Here is a 17,519-nt window from a genome sequence, read left to right on the forward strand (position 1 = left end):
TCTAGTAGATGTGTCATTTCACGCTTATACTTTCAAGGTAAATACCTGCTACCATTGCTCTCTTTGGAGAGTAAGTAAAGACCTGGACTCTAGTGATGGACAACTGGGATTTGAGTCCCAGTAACATCTTCCTTCCTTGAAATGCAGGTTGCCTTACTCCTTTTATTAAGTGATGTAAAGAGTACCTACTACCTAACTCAGATCAGGTCTTCTTAAACTTTTCTGCTTTCATCTTTTTTTTTCCCACCCAACAAGGACGTGTACCAAACAGCTTTTGTATTTTTGTTTTAGTGAAACAATTGGGAAGGGACATGGGAAAAGCTTGCCCCATTATGACCAAGTTCTCAATTCTCCCAAACCCACAGTCACCCCCCAGAAGACAGGCAGACTCCAGCTCTTCCTTCTTTTCCATGTGAACCTGCCTTCTCTCTCTCTCTCCCTTTGAAAAAGCTGGCCTTGCATATATTCCCTTTAATGGGTGTAGAAACACAATCTTTTCCAGCACCTTCAGGCAACAATACCTTCTGCTATCTGAGATCAATAGTGGGAAAATGAAGAATAAATTTTAAAGCAAGCTGGAGACCAGAAGATTCATTGGAAATCAAATAGCCAGACATGGGCATTTGGAGGGAGAGGCACAGGTAAGAGATAGAAAACATAGATGCCTCATTTACAGCAGCAAGATGCATGAACATTACCCTTCATACTTGCAGTGCAGTTTTTTTTGAAAATGTGCAGTATATCAGGGAATCATCTAGGGGCTACAATTTCCATAAGCCACAGGCTTATTATGTAGGAACTGGAGCCTGGCCAAATAGGGCTCCTCTGCAACACTGGGGAACTGGATGGCACCAGCCCAATTTACATTTATCTTTCAGGGTCTGGTTCAGTGCCCTAGAGGAAGGATCCTTCAGGGGGCTGCAAGAAAACTCAGGACCATTTAGTCCAAAGCTTCATGACTTTCTGGACAAATTCACCTAACTCCTTAAGGTTCAATTTTGGGCAAGAAGGAAAGCAGCAAGCTACCTGGGGCTGGGGTATGGGATACTAGGGTTAGCAGTGGAAATTGGTATTTGTTAGAGGCCCATGCATGGAACTTCAGCATTATCACAAAGTTGGGCCTGCAGTTGTTGCTTTGATTTTTTTTCTTTTGGTTTTCAAGACAGGATCTCTCTGTAGCTTTGGCTGTCCTGGAACTCACTCTGTAGACCAGGCTGGCTTCACCTTGAATTCTTCTTTCTTTTCTTTTTCTTTCTTTTTTTTTTATAAAGATTTTATTATGTATACAGTCTTCTTGGCATATATTCCTACACACCAGAAGAGGGCACCAGATCTCATTATAGATGGCTGTGAGCCACCATGTGGTTGCTGGGAATTGAACTCAGGACCTCTGGAAGAGCAGTCTGTGCTCTTAACCTCTGAGCCATCTCTCCAGCCCCTCACCTTGAATTCTTAAACATGTCTTTTTCGTTAAGTGCATCACGAGTGGCCTGTATTTCCACTGATAAACTGAGCTCTCCCAAGTCATTTAATAATAAAAAGTCGAATTAATAATAAAAACCAGGAGAGTTGTGGACATAAATTGGTGGGAAATTCTTTCTTTGTATACATAGGGCTATGGATTTATCCCCAGCTGCACAATAAATTACCTTGTTTTTACCTTGTCACACTTTGTGACTCTAGTCCTTGTATATTTCTAATGGGTTTCAGAAACTTCCTTTTCCTTTCTGGAAATTACCTAGCCCTCCAGTCCAGGTGAATGCCTGTTAAAGGCTTCCTCCTCGTTCTTGCAGTCCCTTGGGCTCCTCAGTTCTCCAGGTCAGCACTGCATGTGCTTGTGAGTCTTTCCAAAAGTCTCATTAGTTCTGGGTCAGAGTCCTGACTAGTCCATCTACATTTGCCAGAAATTATTCATGTCAAAAAAAAAAAAAAAACTTCCCAGCAGCTAGATCCCTATGTGAATATCGGGCATTTCTGATGGGTAGACTATCTTTTAAAGATTGTTCATCTACGCAGTGTTTAAAAAAATAATCCGATAGGGGTTTCTGAGGTAATCTGGGAGGTGAATTACCTCACTACAGGTAGCAGGGGTATCTATTGTTGGTACTGGAGCAATGTCAGGGATGCCTAGGGTAAGAGCACTTTCCTTCTGCAGAAATTTTCTGCCTTGTGTGGTTTGTAAAGCTAGAGGAAGGAATTTAAGGGTGTGATGCAATGACTCTTGCGTAAACCAAAAATATTATGACAACGACACTTATGAGAAAGCTGAGTTAATTGTCATTCAAATCTGAAATGGGGAGCTTAGAGGGGAGCTTTCATATTCAGTGAAAATAATGACTCTTCCCATTGCCCTGGTCTGTAGCTCATGCACACACCAGTCTGTAGTTGTCTTCTCTAATCTTCCCTTCTCCTGTTCCCCTGTCCCAAGCCTCCCAAACACCACTAGCAAAGCAAGTCTTCTTTTGGTCTCTCAAGTATTGCTTGACCTGTTGGAATTAAGGAAAACACGGTAGTTCTCGTATTTTCTCATTAACATAAAATGTTCCTTGATAAACCTTTGTCTACAATAAACACTTGTATGTGTCACTTAGAAAATAAAGGACAGAAAACCAGGCTTTCTGATTTAATGCGTCAAAGCTGTTGATCAACTTGCGTTCCTTTCTCTAGGTTCTCTTGCTGCTGAGTTTGACTAAGGCGTAAGATACACAGCCCCACCTTCTGAGGATTAGAGCAGGGTCCATGTGTATTTTCAGAATTACACAACATTTTATTCTTGCAGTCCAGGATACTAGTTACTTCATGAACATCTTCACTTCCTAAAATCAAACACAAACAACAAAAACAAAAATATTGGAAGGTATTTGCTTACACCTTTGTTCACAAAGTTTTAGAAATGATTTCAAAATAAGGCTTTTGGAAAAATGCTATTAAAAATATCTCATAGTGACAGCAAAGTTGTTAAAGAAAAATGACTGGTTTGCTTGTGTACTGAATATGCCCAGAGTTACTGGGTAATCCTGCATAATCAATACTGAAAGCTCAGAGTTGAACATTACCATGTTGGACGTTTCACCATTCCAGGCAGGTAAGAGCCACTAGTCCATATGGCTCTGGTATCTTTCTCAGAAAGTAGCCTTTATTGCCCCATCCATGAAACCCCAAATAAGGACTTCTCCTCTTTACTGTCATCCAACTCCATTTGGGAACGGAACTATTGGGAATGTAACATAATCACCATTCATTTATTTACCTTAAATTATGTGTGTTTGCCTGTATGCACATCATGTGTTTGCAATACCTGAAGAGGTCAGGAGAAGGTATTGGAGTTACAAGTGGTTTGTGAGTTGCCTGCTTAGGTTGCTTTAAACTGTACTCCGGTCCTCTGGAAGAGCAGCAAATGCTCTTCACTTTTGAGCTATTTCTCTAGTCCTTCATCACCCTCTAAAGCTAGTTTTCTAAGTTGGCTTTTCTCTGCTTTAGTTTTCTTGATACTCCTTCACCTTCAAAAATCTCACTTTGTATAGTTTTAAAACTTATGATTATCAGAGAGAGAGAGAGAGAGAGAGAGAGAGAGAGAGAGAGAGAGAGAGAGAGAGATGAAGAGGAGGAGGAGGAGGAGGAGGAGGAGGAAGAAGAGATTGAGAAAAGAAGGATTAAAAATCAGAAAACAGGAATGAATGGTTTTTAAGTTGCCTGTTTCTTTCACCAACACACAGCTGTTTTCTCTACCACAAACAGGGCATATGACTCTCAAGAGTCAAAGAAAGGACAGAAGTAAATGGAAAATTGCCGTAGTTCTATATTCATATAACTTGAGATGTCTGTGTTTTTGGAAGATTCTGTCAGGTTGGTCCTTAGCCTGTGCTAGGTTATTTATACTTGGGCATCTCATCATCACGTCAAGGTTGTCACTTCTGAAGTCACTCCCACTGGCTTCATCTGCTAAGTCAGTAATCCTGTTTATTCACGTGCCATCACTGACACTTCCCTCCTCTCTCAGACCTCCACTTTTTAAAGCTTTCTGGTATGCTCTGACCGCCATTTCTTCCTTTCTCTTCTTAACCTTATGAGGCTCTTATTACTTCTAGGGGGCCTGAGATTTTAAGACCTAATAACTTCATAGTTTTTTTTCCAAATAATTTTCCTTTATATTATTTTTGGGTATATTATTTTTCAATAATTTCATACATGAATATTATGTTTATATCATTTACCCTCCCTCTCATCTCCTTAAATCTTCTACCCTCTTAAATTTCTCATATTCATAATATCTAATTCCTTTACTATTATTATTATTACATATGTACCTATACCTCTATATACACACATATATAAATTTATAAACCATATTCTTTCTCATTGAAGATATTCTGAATAGAAAGAAGAACTTAGTGTTTGAACTGAAAAAAAAAAAAGCACTATGAGACTGGAGATGGCTCAGAAGTTAAAAGCCTATACTGCCTTTGAAGCGGACCTTCAAGTTTAGTTTCCAGCACCCATATCTGGTGGTTCACAAAGGCCTTGTGACTTCTGCTCTGGGGACTCAATGCCCCTTGCTGGTCTCTTTGGGCACTCATGATCGTTTTGCTCTCTCCCAACATATACATATGATTTTTAAAATTTGAACTCTTTTTAAAAAGCGCCACCATAAGAAAGAAGGGAACTAAAATGAAGGTGTGGGGAATAGACACTTAGTTCCCTCCCTTGTGATGTAAGAATCTACCCCTAGAGCTGAGATGCGAACTTCTGTATGAGTTAGAAACTGACAATTCTTCACATTCTATTCTACTTTCAAGCAGCTACTTGTAAGGAAATGAACACATCTATTCAGTAAATGCATTCAACCAAAATGCACACTGACTGTGTAACTGAGAAACATTATCAGTGATGAGTGTGTCTCTTCATACCTTGTTCTTACTTGCTTTCTATAGCTGGAGTTTTCTTGTCCCCCAAGGTCCTGCTGCCACTTCAGCTCCAAATAAACACACAGACGCTATATTAATTATTAAACTATTGGCCGATGGCTAGGGCTTCTTATTGGCTAGCTCTCTCTTAATTATTAACCATTTCTATTTATCTAAGTATTTCCACGTGATCTTATCTTACTTGAGAATGGTCCTGACCTCTTACTCCTTCTTCTGCTACATGGTATCTCTTCAGGGTCTCTCTCTGCCTACCTTTCCCAGAATTCTCATCTTCTTGTACCACCTATCTTCCTGCCTCTATTGGCCAAACAGTGTTTTATTCATCAATCAATAAGAGAAACATATATACAGAAGGACAATCCCCCCAATTAGCTCTCACTCTTGTCTGACACTGAGGTCTTACCTGAGTTGGACAGCAGGCCAAAGAGGAGAAATGCTAATAAAAGGTAGCAGATCTTCATTGTAAAGTAGCACAGAAACAACAAAGCACTCCAGCAACTAAGACCGTTCTGTGATGTTTTAAGATCAGGATTGCTGGATAGACTGCTATCTGTAGATGATTAGGATCTTACATGCTTTGGTCTTAGTTTCCTGAGCAGTCTACTCCCACCATTGATCTGCCCCAGTCTGCTTGCTTTGATCATATTGTGACACAGACAAGCCCTTGTTGCATCATAACAGCGCATCTTGTTTAATCCTTTCCCTCAGTGGGTGTCAGTGGCCACCCAGAGAGACCACCCTCTGGTCTCTTGTCCCTTCACAGGTCTCTAACTTGAGATCTCCACAGGAGAAGTACCTCTGCATCCCATTTCCATGCTTCACATGGACTCTGTGCCTGCTGCTATTCTATATTTCCTGTCTTCTCAACTGGCATACTGCTCACAGAGGCGAAAGCTGACCTGAAGAAATCCATGTGGTTATTTAACAGACTCCAATCATCACATCCTCCAATGCAACATTTTCTCCACAGCCCATGCTAAGTACAGAAAACAGTGCTGAAAATCATAATGAGATTATGTTGTGTTTGTCTTTCAGCTGGCCATCTTGGGTGTTTTGCATTAAATGTGAATTTCTTTTTTGTAAGTAATTTTTAAAATTTAAATTAGAAACAAGCTTATTTTACATGTCAATTCAAGTTCCTTCTCCCTCCCCTCCCCCTGCCACTGACCCCCATCCCATTCCATTTCTGCTCCCCAGGGAGGGCAAGGCCTTCCATGGGGGATCTACAAAGTCTGTCATCTCATTTAGAACAGGTCCTAGGTCCTCCCCTCTGTCTATGCTGAGAGAGTATCCCTCTATGTGGAGGGGGCTCCCAAAGTCCATTTGTGTACTAGGGATAAATACTGATCTACTTCCAGAGGTTTAACTAGACCTCAAAACTGACATCCTCATTCAGGGGGTCTGGAACAGTCCTATGCTGGTTTCTCAGTTATCAGTCTGGGGTCCATGAGCTCCCCCTTGCTCAGGTCAGCTGTTTCTGTGGGGTTCTGCAGCCTGATCTTGACCCCTTTGCTCATCATTCCTCCCTGTCTGCAACTGGATTCTAGAGTTCAGCTCGGTGTTTAGCTGTGGGTGTCTGTTTCTGCTTCCATGAGAGGAAAGGGTCTATATATCACCAAATCTTGAGCTCAGCACAGGGTCCCACATGATAATTGTTCATAGAAGTTTCTGGAACTAAAAAGCTCGTCTTCTCATTTGTCATTATTTTTTCTCTTTTATTGACTCTTTTTACTCCAGGGTAGTTGTTCATATCAGAAGTAGTCCCGGGCCCTCCCCTGGGAACACAGATTATTAAAATTTCCACTCTTTTTATGAAAAAATTAAAACATCACTTGTACATTCCTTCATATCTACTTATCAACAGGAGAATTCTCCTGTCCTTTGAGAGCTCTCTGTAAGCTGTATAGGCATGGGCTGGTCTCAAACTCCTGGACTCAAATATTCCCTCCACCTCAACCTTCACAGTTCCATGATTGCAGGCCTTCCTTGTCTTTTGTTGCAGAATAATGATATTTTCTTCTTCAAAGAATCATCACCCTCCTGGGCTTTCTTTGCTCATTTCTGTCCTTTCCTTCCAACAAAAATGTCAGAATATCAGAATATCATTTTCTCTCCAAACCTCATTTAGCTAGTAGTTTAATTGTAGTTATGAAAAGGAAAACAAAAGAAACAAAACTCCCCTTAATCCTGCTTCCTTTCTTCATCTTAAGTGGGAAGTAAGTATAACAAACACTCTCTAACCTCCATTCTCTGTTCTCTGTTGATTCTGGCAACTAAAATTCTCACCCCTGCTTTATTCTGTCATGCTCTTTGTCAAGACTTGATAGAAGGTAAGTAAAAGTTGCAAGGTCTTCCTTTTTATGCCCATGATAAAGAAGTCCACTGTTACTCTGAATACACATGACTATGCCTCTTTCAATGCATGCCTCCTGCCTAGATTCCTCCCATTCCTGTCTCAACTCTGATCTCCTCCTAGGGTGGTCCTGCAATTTCTCAGGTTCTTCAAGCCAAGGTCTCTCTCTCTCTCTCTCTCTCTCTCTCTCTCTCTCTCTCTCTCTCTCTCTGTTTTTTACCTTGTCACAGATATCTCGCAGACTGAGACCACTAGCACCTTTTGTGTCCAAAATCTTAGGTATGAATCTGCACAACTCTTCTTGATTTCCCTGGGTTTGTGCCCCTTAGTTTATTCTGCCTCATCACTTTTCCCAGATCAGTAGGATAAAATCCACTCTTGACACTCAATAAGCAGAGCAGGGATGCATGAAGATTGATTTCATATGGGTTAAACAAATATGGGTCAATTAACGATGGGTCCTTCAAAGGAATTATATTTATATGTTTTTATAATTAATTATTCTAAGAAAGATGTTAAGGAAGCATAATAAGCATGAAGTTAAAAATTATCAGATTATGAAATTGAGCTGAGATAAAAACATAGAACTATGGTCAAGTTAGATATCAGACAAGTTGGGCATTATTCAGTTGAGTTTCTTCTGTAACATTAAGACAGGAGATTTAATAATACTGAAGGCCCAAAGACCTACTTTATACAATATCCACTATTAAGAGTGAATTCATCATCCCAGCCTCCAATGCCAACAGGAATTCCCTGGGAACACACCAGTATAGCAGAACAAGGAAACAGCTCCCAGCTCCAGCAGACATCCCAAGCTAACCGACAGGCTATACCTGCCAGAAAACCAGGCAGGTTCCCTGTAGACCTTCTCCTCTCTCTCACTCTTCCCCCAGATCCCATAACCCAGTCACCCCCAGCTCTGTAGTAGGAAATCTGCTCTGCTATCCCTTTCCTCACTGACCCTGTAAGGGCCAAAGTTAACCTGTGAGTCCCACTTGTCTAAGGACCCTTAGGTGCTGGAGGCTGTTGTTCATATAACAAGTCACATGTTTCCACTTCGCTAAACAAGTCTGATTGACTTAACTGTACCGGATGTGCTTGCTCACATATAGGTGGGAGGTATGTAGGCAGGAAGTATGTCAGAATGTAAGCTTGCCCATGACTGGACAAAGGTGAAAAGTACTTAACCTTGTAGGATTGCCTTTATAAGCACCTGGCCAACTTAGCTCATGGCCATTCTCTGGGAATCCTGGGAAATGGACCTGGTCAATGTCCATGTTCCAGGCCAGTATTAAATAAAGCCTGCTTTAATTGGATAATTGTAAAACTGGTCTTTCTTCTCATGATTCTCAGTTTTAACAACCCAATCCCTGAAGGACTTACAAAGACCCTCTCCTCCAACCTTCCTTCCTCCAACTTATTCCAGTATCCCAGCATCCAACATCAGCAGGCAGTCCCTGTGAACACACCAGCTGAGTTGGGCAGGAAAACAGGCAACACAAAATCATTATACTATCTAAAAATCCATGGAGGGCACAGAAAGCAAGGAACAAACACTAACCCAAAAAGATAAATCCAGAAATCACCACCTAGAACTAAAATTATCCCAAACTTAGACTCCAGTGTAAAAACTATCAGTAACAGCCAGGGCAATATTTATACTCTAGAGCTATCCCATCCCAGCAGTCGCTGAATATTCCAATATAACTGACACACAAGAAAAAGTTCTTAAACCAACTATATGAAGACGACAGAGCTCCTTAAAGAGGAAGTGAATAAATCCTTAAAGAAATCCAGGAAAACACAAACAAACAGTGGGAGGAAATGAGTAAAACTGCCAAGACCCTAAAAGAGAAATAGAATCAATAAAGAAAGCACAAATAGTGGGGATTCTGGAAATGAAAAATTTAGGAATTCAAACAGGAAGTACTAATGAAAGCTTCACCAACAGAATACAAGAGATGGAAGAGAGAATCTCAGGTGTTAAAGGTACGATAGAAAAAATAGTCAAAGAAAATATTAAATCTAAATAACTTCTGACACAAAACATCCAGGAATTTTGGGACACACAAAAAGACCAAAACTAAGAAGAATAGGAATAGAGGAAGGATATTCTCAGCTCAAATGCCCAGAAAATATTTTTCAACAAAATGATAGAGGAAAATTTTTCTACCCTAAAGAAGGATATGCCTATAAAGGTACAAGAAGCTTGCAGAACATCAAATGTATTGGATCAGAAAAGAAAGTCCTTTCAGCACATAACAATCAAAATACTAAACACAGAGAAAGAAGAAAGAATATTTGTATCAAGGGAAAAGACCAAGTAACATATAAAGGCAGACCTACTAAAAGTACATGTAAATTCTTAATGGAGATGCAAAAAACTAGAAAGGTCTGGACAGATGAGATATAGACTCTAAGAGAAAACAATTGCCAGCCAAAACTACTATTTCCAGCAAAAATTTCAAACACTATACATGGAGAAAATAAGATATTCCATGGTAAAGTCAAATTTAAACAATATCTACCTACAAATCCAACTCCACAGAAGGTGCTAAAAGGAAAACTACAACAAAAGGAATGTAATTATACATATGAAAATCCAGGAAATAAATAATTTCACACTGGCAAAATCAAAAGAAGAGAAGTACACACACACACACAACACCACAACCAACAATACTGATAACAAAATAATAGGAATCAACAGTCACTGGTCCTCAATGTCAAGATCAGTGCTCTTAATTCCCCAATAAAAAGATACAGACTAGCAAACTGGATTAAAAAACAGGATCTATCCTTTGGCTGCATCCAAGAAATGTACCTCAACATAGGCATTACCTCAGGGAAAAGGGTTGGAAAAAGATATTCTAAGAAAATAGACCTAAGAAATATGGCAGTGTAGCTATTTTAATATCCAATAAAATATAGCAAACTAAACCTGATTAGTTTTAAAGAGATAGGGAAGGACACTATATACTCATCAAAGGAAAAATCTAACAAGATGACATTTCAGTTGTTAATATCTATGCTCCAAACACTAGGACACCCAAGTTTGTGAGAAAACAAAAGACAAAGAAACAAACAACAACAACAAGAAAAACCCCCAAAACATTCCTATAGTTGAAATCACATGTTGACCCATACACACGGATGGTGAGAGACTTAACACCCAGCTCTCAAAAATGGACATGTAATCCAGACAAAAACTAAACAGAGACATATTGGAGCTAATAGACATTATAAAGGACCCAGGGATCTAACAGATATCTATAGAACATTTTACCCAAACACAAAAGAACACCCCTTCTTCTCAGCACTTCATGGAATCTGCTTCAAAAGAAATGACTTTCTAGAATTCAACGAAAATTAGCACACAGCATAAACAAACTTTCAGAACACAATGAAAGTGGTTCTAAGAAGAATGTTCACAAACTTATGGAACACAATGAAAGTGGTTCTAAGAAGAAAGTTCATAGAACTAAGTGCCTACATTAAAACTTGAAGAGAGATCATGTCAGCAATTTCACAGCAAACCTGAAAGCTCTAGAACAAAATTTAGTAATCACGCTGAAGAAGTAAACAAATAATCAAACTGAGGGCTGAAATCAATACAATACAAACCAACAGAACAGTACAAAGTATCAATGAAGCAAATAGTTGGTTCTTTGATAAAATAAACAAGAAAGGAAACCCTTATCCAAACTAACTAAAGGACAGAGAAAGAATATCTAAATTAACAAAATCAGAAAAGAAAGGGGAGGGGGGCACATCACAACAGACATGGAGGAAATCCAAAGAGTCATAAGGACATACTCCAAAAACCTATACTTCACCAAATTAGAAAACTAAAAGAAATGGATAGTTTTCTCATTAGGTGACACTTATCAAAATCAAAGCAAGATTAGATAAATAATTTAAATAGATACATAACCCTTACTGAAATAGAAGCATTCACTAAAGGATTCTCTAAAAAAATGCTTGAGGAAGATTTTTTTGTTTCATTGTTTTGTTTTTCAGAACTCTCCCAGACTTCCAGTGAAGAGTTAACACAAATACTCCTCAAATCATTCCAAAAAACAGGAGGAACATTGCCAAATTCATTTTATGAGGCCACAGTCACCCTGCTACTCAAACCACATGAATACTCAAAAGGAGGTTACTGACCAATTCAACTTTATGAACGTATATGCAAAAATACTCAGTAAAACACTTGCAAAGCAAATATAAGGTCACATCAAAGATATCACCCACTATGATCAAGTAGGATCCATCTCAGAGATGCAGGAATGGTTCAGTATATGAAAATCAGTCAATGGAATCCATCACATAAACCAACTGAGAGTAACAAAACATACATGAGTATCTAATATGATGCCAAAAAGAGTGTGGCAAAATCCAAAACCCCTTTATGACAAGAGTCCTGAAGATATTTGGGATACAAGGGACATATCTAAACATAATAAAAGCAATATACAGCAATCCTATAGCCAACATAAAATTAAAAGAAGAGAAACTCAAAGCAAATCCACTAAAATCAGTAACAAGGCAAGGTTTTCCACTCTTTCCACATCTGTCCAATATAGAAGTTGAAATTTCAGCCAGAGTAGTAAGACAACTGTAGGAGTTATAGGAGATTGAAACTGGAAAGAAAGAAGTCAATATTTCAGTATACATAAGGACCATAGAAATTCCACCAGGGGACTCCCATAACTGATAAATGCTTTCAGCAAAGTAGATGAATAAAAGATTAACTTTAAAAAAATCAATAGCCCTACCTACATACAAATGACAAATGGACTGACAAAGAAATTAAGGAAACAACACCCTTCACAATAACATCAAATAATTTGGGTAACTCTAACAAAGAAGTGAAAGACTCATATGATAAAAAACACTTCAAATCTTTGAAGAAATAAATTGAAGAACATATTAGAAGATGGAATGATCTCACAAGTTCATGGACAGGTACCATTAACATAGTTTTATGGCCATTCCACAAAAAGCAACTGACAGATCTAATACAATCCCCTTCAAAATTTCAACTCATTTTTTTTTTACAGATCATAACCCATGGTATCTAAAACACCCTGAACAATAAAAAAACTACTGGAGGTCTCATCATTCTTAATTTCAAGTTGTACTACAGATATATAGTAATAAAAACCACATGGTCTTCCTTAAAAACAGACATGTTAAACAATTGAATAAGACATAGACATAAATCCATATACCTATGGACATCTGATTTTGGATACATACACACTGGAAACACATACTAGGAATATGCACTGGAAAAAGACAGCATTTTCAACAAATGTTTGACAAATTGGTTGTCTGTGTACAGAAGAATGCAAATAGATCCATACCTATCACCCTGCACAAAAGTCAAGTCCTAGCAGATTACAGACCTCTATGTAAAACCAGGTAGAAAAGAATGCCAACAGAAAACAAAGTAGGGAATAGTCTTGAACACATTGGCACAGCAGATGACTTTCTGAACAGAATACCATTGGTACAGGGACTAAGATCAACAGTTAAGAAATGGAACCTCATGAAAATACTGAAATGCTATTGAGAGGCAAAGGATACCTTCAATAAGACAAAGTGGCAGCCTACAGAATAGGAAAAGATTTTTACAAACTCTTCATCTACAGAGGACTAATATCCAAAGTATTTAAACAACTCAAGAATCTAGACATAAAAAATATCAAGTAACCCAAATTTTAAAATGAGGTACAGACCAAAATAGAGAATTCTCAAAAGAGGAAACACAAGTGGTTGAGAAACACTTAAAAGAAATGTTTGTCATACTTAGCCATCAGGGAAATGCAAATCAAAATGATACTTAGATTTCATCTTGCTGCTATCAGAATGGCTAAGATCAATAACACAAACAACAGCTCATGCTGATAAGATGTGCATGGGGGAACACACACCAGTGGGAATGCACACTTGTAAGCCTCTATGGAAAACAATATGGTAGTTCTTCAGAAAGTTGGGAGTCAATCTTCCTCAAGATCCAGCTCTTCAATTCTTGAGCATAAACCCAAAGGACACTTCATCCTACCGCAAGTACACTTGCTTAACCACACATAACAGCTTTACTCATAATAGCCTGGAACTAGAAACAACCTACAAATCTCTCAATTGAAGACTGAATAAAGAAAACATGGTACATTACTCTGCTGTTTAAAAACAATGACAATCATGAAATTTGAAGCCAAATAGATGGAACTAAAGAAAAAAATACTATCCTCAGTGAGGTAAACCAGTCCAGAAAAGAAAACAAAAAGTGTGGTATGTATTCACATAAAAGTTGACATGAAGTGTTAAGTAAATTTCAAACAAACTAGACCCAGAGAGGTTAAGGAAAGAGGAATGATTTAGGGACTTCCCAGGAAGGGGGAAATAGAATAAATTTTCTGATTTTATGGGTTGACTGGGAGCAGGTGGGGACAGGAGCACCAGCAGGGGAGGAGAGGAGGTGGAGGAAGAGAATGCAGGCAGAGGAGTCTGGAATTGATAGGCTTTTAGGGAGTGATTGAAACCTATTGTAGGGGAATCTTCCTGGAATCCAAGTAGGTGACCCTAAAGAGAACTCCTAGTATTGGGGCTATAGAGTCCCAGCTGGCCATCTCTTGCTGCCATGCCTGGTTTCCTGTTGCAGCGCTGGTTTGTATTCAAACTGGAAGTCTTGTGGAAGTCCTCAAACAACCCAGAGGCTGCAAAGTCAAGGGTTGCACTTTGCAAACTGACTGCAGGGCCACATTGCTGAGTGCATCCATGTATACATAGCTCAGTATACATGGAAAAGTCGAACTGGTGCATACAGACTGCATGCCTACTTTCTAGTGTCTTTGGTATGGAAAGTTACTCTGCAGGCTACCAAAAGAGAAGCATGGGCACCTACCCACCACAAAACCTTTGACTTACAATCTGCCCTGTCTGCAAAATATGCTACAGCAATGGTGGCATAGAATTTGTGTGAGTAGCCAACCAATGTCTGAGTTTGCTTAAGGCCTACTCCAAGAGAAGCATCCTATTTTGGGAACTTTTAGGCAAACCAACAACCAGAGACTAGATGACACAGAGATCTAGGGTAAAACCAAACATTACCGATCCAAAACAAGATATCAATAAAATGACTCCTAATGATATTATGCTATAGTTATACATCTGTGCCTTATCCATCCATCATCAGTGAAGCTTCTGTAGACAGCAGATGGGATAGATGCAGAGACCCACATTTAGTAGAAAGTCTAAATGGAAGGTCTCCATCAAATCCCTCCCCTCAGAACTCAGAAAATCCTGCAGAGATTTTTAAGAGCTAGAGTGGATGTAAGACAACAGGAAAACAATACCCTCTGAATCAACTAAGCAAGGCCCATATGAGTTCACAGAGACTGAGGCAGCAAGCACGGGACCTACATAGGTGTCTGCACTTGCTCCTCTGCGCATATATATATATATATATATATATATATATATATATATATATATGCTATTGGCTTAGTACTTTTATGGGGCATCTGACTGTGAGAACAAATGGCTCTTGTGCCTTCTTTTGGGACTCTTCACCTCTTGTTGGGTTGCCATGTCCAACTTCAATATGATAGTTTCCTCAGTTTTATTATAATTGTTGTTGTGTTGTGTTTGATGTTGTCTCTTAGAAGTCTGCTGTTTTCTAATGAGAGACAGAAAGGTACTGGATCCAGGAGGGAGGGAGTGTCAAGGAACTGGAAGGAGTAGAAAGAGAAGATATATTATATGAGAAATGAATCTATTCTCAATAAAAGGGGAAAGGAATAAATTAAGCTTTCTGTCTTTCATATGTTGGGTTCTAAGAGGAACTCTTAGAACTCTCTTATAAAGGGGAGTGTATGATGTGGGCATATCACATTTGTCTATGATAGCTATATAAGTTTGTTTTATCCAGTTATTTATTATAATAGTCCTCAGTGTGAGGAGATGATATAGTATCGAAAGGCAATTTGGTAAACACTGTTTCTGTGACATCAAATAATATGGCTCACACTTAGAGCTCTAAGTATTTGGCTTAATGAAGATTTAGCATATGGAAAAATTTTAGTCATGAATATCTATAAAATCCCCTTGAGAATTTAGTAAAACTGTGGACTCTCTACTTGGAAAAAAGAAATCAACCCATGAAAGTAATCCACAAAAACTCATGTATAGCCTTGTAATATTTCACAGCCTTATCATGCCTTAGGACAATGCTTGACTGTAAATGGATTTCTCTTGTAGAACAAAGCCGATAAATGGAAAAAGTAAGAAACTCAAATGATCAGAAATCTGGGCAAAGCTGGAGAGTCAGAACCAGGGCAACAGCTGCACATTATGGGATAAAGACAAGAAAACTGAGCAAGACCAAAGAATACCGCATGGGCATAATTTTAGCTTCAGGACATGAGCTCAGATAAACTACTATCCCACTAGAAATATAGCACTAAAGGTAAGAGTACAAAGAGGTTGGTCCCTCTACAATTTTACTCAAAACAACCATCATACAATCACTACACACCAATGAGCCTCTTTAATGATTAGGATAGTTCAAACAATCAATTAATATGAGTTGTCACATCAGCAGATTGTTAAATGGACAATATAAAGAATGAATCTCAAGATCATTTGATAATGTTAATTGCATTTCTGGTTTTTTTCTTCCTTTTTTTTTTTTTTTTTAGTTCTGGAGACAGGGTTTTTCTGGTACAGCTCTAGCTGTCTTGGAACTAACTCTGTAGACCAGACTGTCCTCAAAGTCACAGGGATCCTCCTACCTCTCCCTCCCCTGTGCTGGAATTAAAGATGTGTACCACCACTGTCCAGCTGCTAAGTGTTTCTAAATGTAAACACAACATAACACAAAAGTGAGTGAAGCTAGGACTAGCAGGAAATTTTCTTAATTCACACATGTTTTCTACACTAAGCACAGAACAAATATTGTAGTCAAAGCAAACATGGTGAATGTTCTTCAGCTGCTATGTGGTCCACGCGCACGCGTGCGCGCGCGCGCGCGCGCACACACACACACACACACACACACACACACACACACACACACACACACACACAAGGACTATCTAGCCAAGAAACGGAGATGCAATGAAGGTAGTGTTAATTACACAAATTATAGATAAGTGGTAAATCTTCTGTAATCTGGGAAGAAATACAATTATCTACAGGAAAAACCAAGAGGAACCAACTGGAAAGCTGTGAAAATGTTTATGGAAATCATAATATTTATAGTTGCAAAAATATAAGCATTCAAGTCTATTAAATATTCAAATTATTTGGAGGAGCATTAAAAATTTAACCAAAGGACAAATTAGCTCTGGATAAACAGAGAAATCTATGTATCTTTTAGATAGTTTTCTTCAAATTAATCAATAATATAATCTCACTCAAAATCCTCATAAGTTTATTGCTGTTTATGTAACTTAGCAAAATAATTCAAAAATCCATGTGGAAAAAAAGAGATAATGATGTTTGAAAAAAAGAGAATCTACCCTAATACTTGTTAGTAAATTGCTATATCAGTAACAGAATTTGAATTAACCCTGAGTGATACCAGAAGAGTTAATGAAACAATACAAGCAGTCTAATAATATAGATAGATACAGAAATATCAATAGAAATATAACCAATGAGGTATAATATCTTTGTTAGACTTCTCTAAGAAATGCTATAAAGACTTGTGGGGTATCTCAGAGCAAAGAAGAACTAATCTTTTTATCACAACCAAACTTAAAAGGAAACATCTGTGCTTAAAAGCATTTGAAGAAAATCACAAAAAGCTTTATCTGATTCTGAGAAAAAAAGTATACATTTTTGAGTCTATTTTGGAGGACATGGGATCAGTTAAGGGCAACATTTATTAAATCATTTTACCTCAAATCCTAGCTCTACTCTTGTTCCTTTATCTGCTATGTAATTGCAATCAAGTTATTTCATTTCCTAGCCCCACAATGGGTTTGTCACAGTTTGACTGTGAAATGTTCCTACAATCTCATGAGAATTTGTTTGGTTTTCATTTAAGTTTTTTTTGAGACAGGAACTTGTACAGCTCATACTTGTGTAGCCCTCAAACTCACTATACAGCCAAGGTTGACCTTGAATTTCTGATCCTCTTGGATTTAATGGCCCAGATCTCGTACTCTGGGAGTACACTACCATACTCAGCTTATGCCATGCTGAGGATAAAATCCATGGCTCCC

This window comes from Cricetulus griseus (genome assembly GCF_003668045.3).
Source record: "Cricetulus griseus strain 17A/GY chromosome 1 unlocalized genomic scaffold, alternate assembly CriGri-PICRH-1.0 chr1_0, whole genome shotgun sequence".
NCBI classification, from domain to species: domain Eukaryota; kingdom Metazoa; phylum Chordata; class Mammalia; order Rodentia; family Cricetidae; genus Cricetulus; species Cricetulus griseus.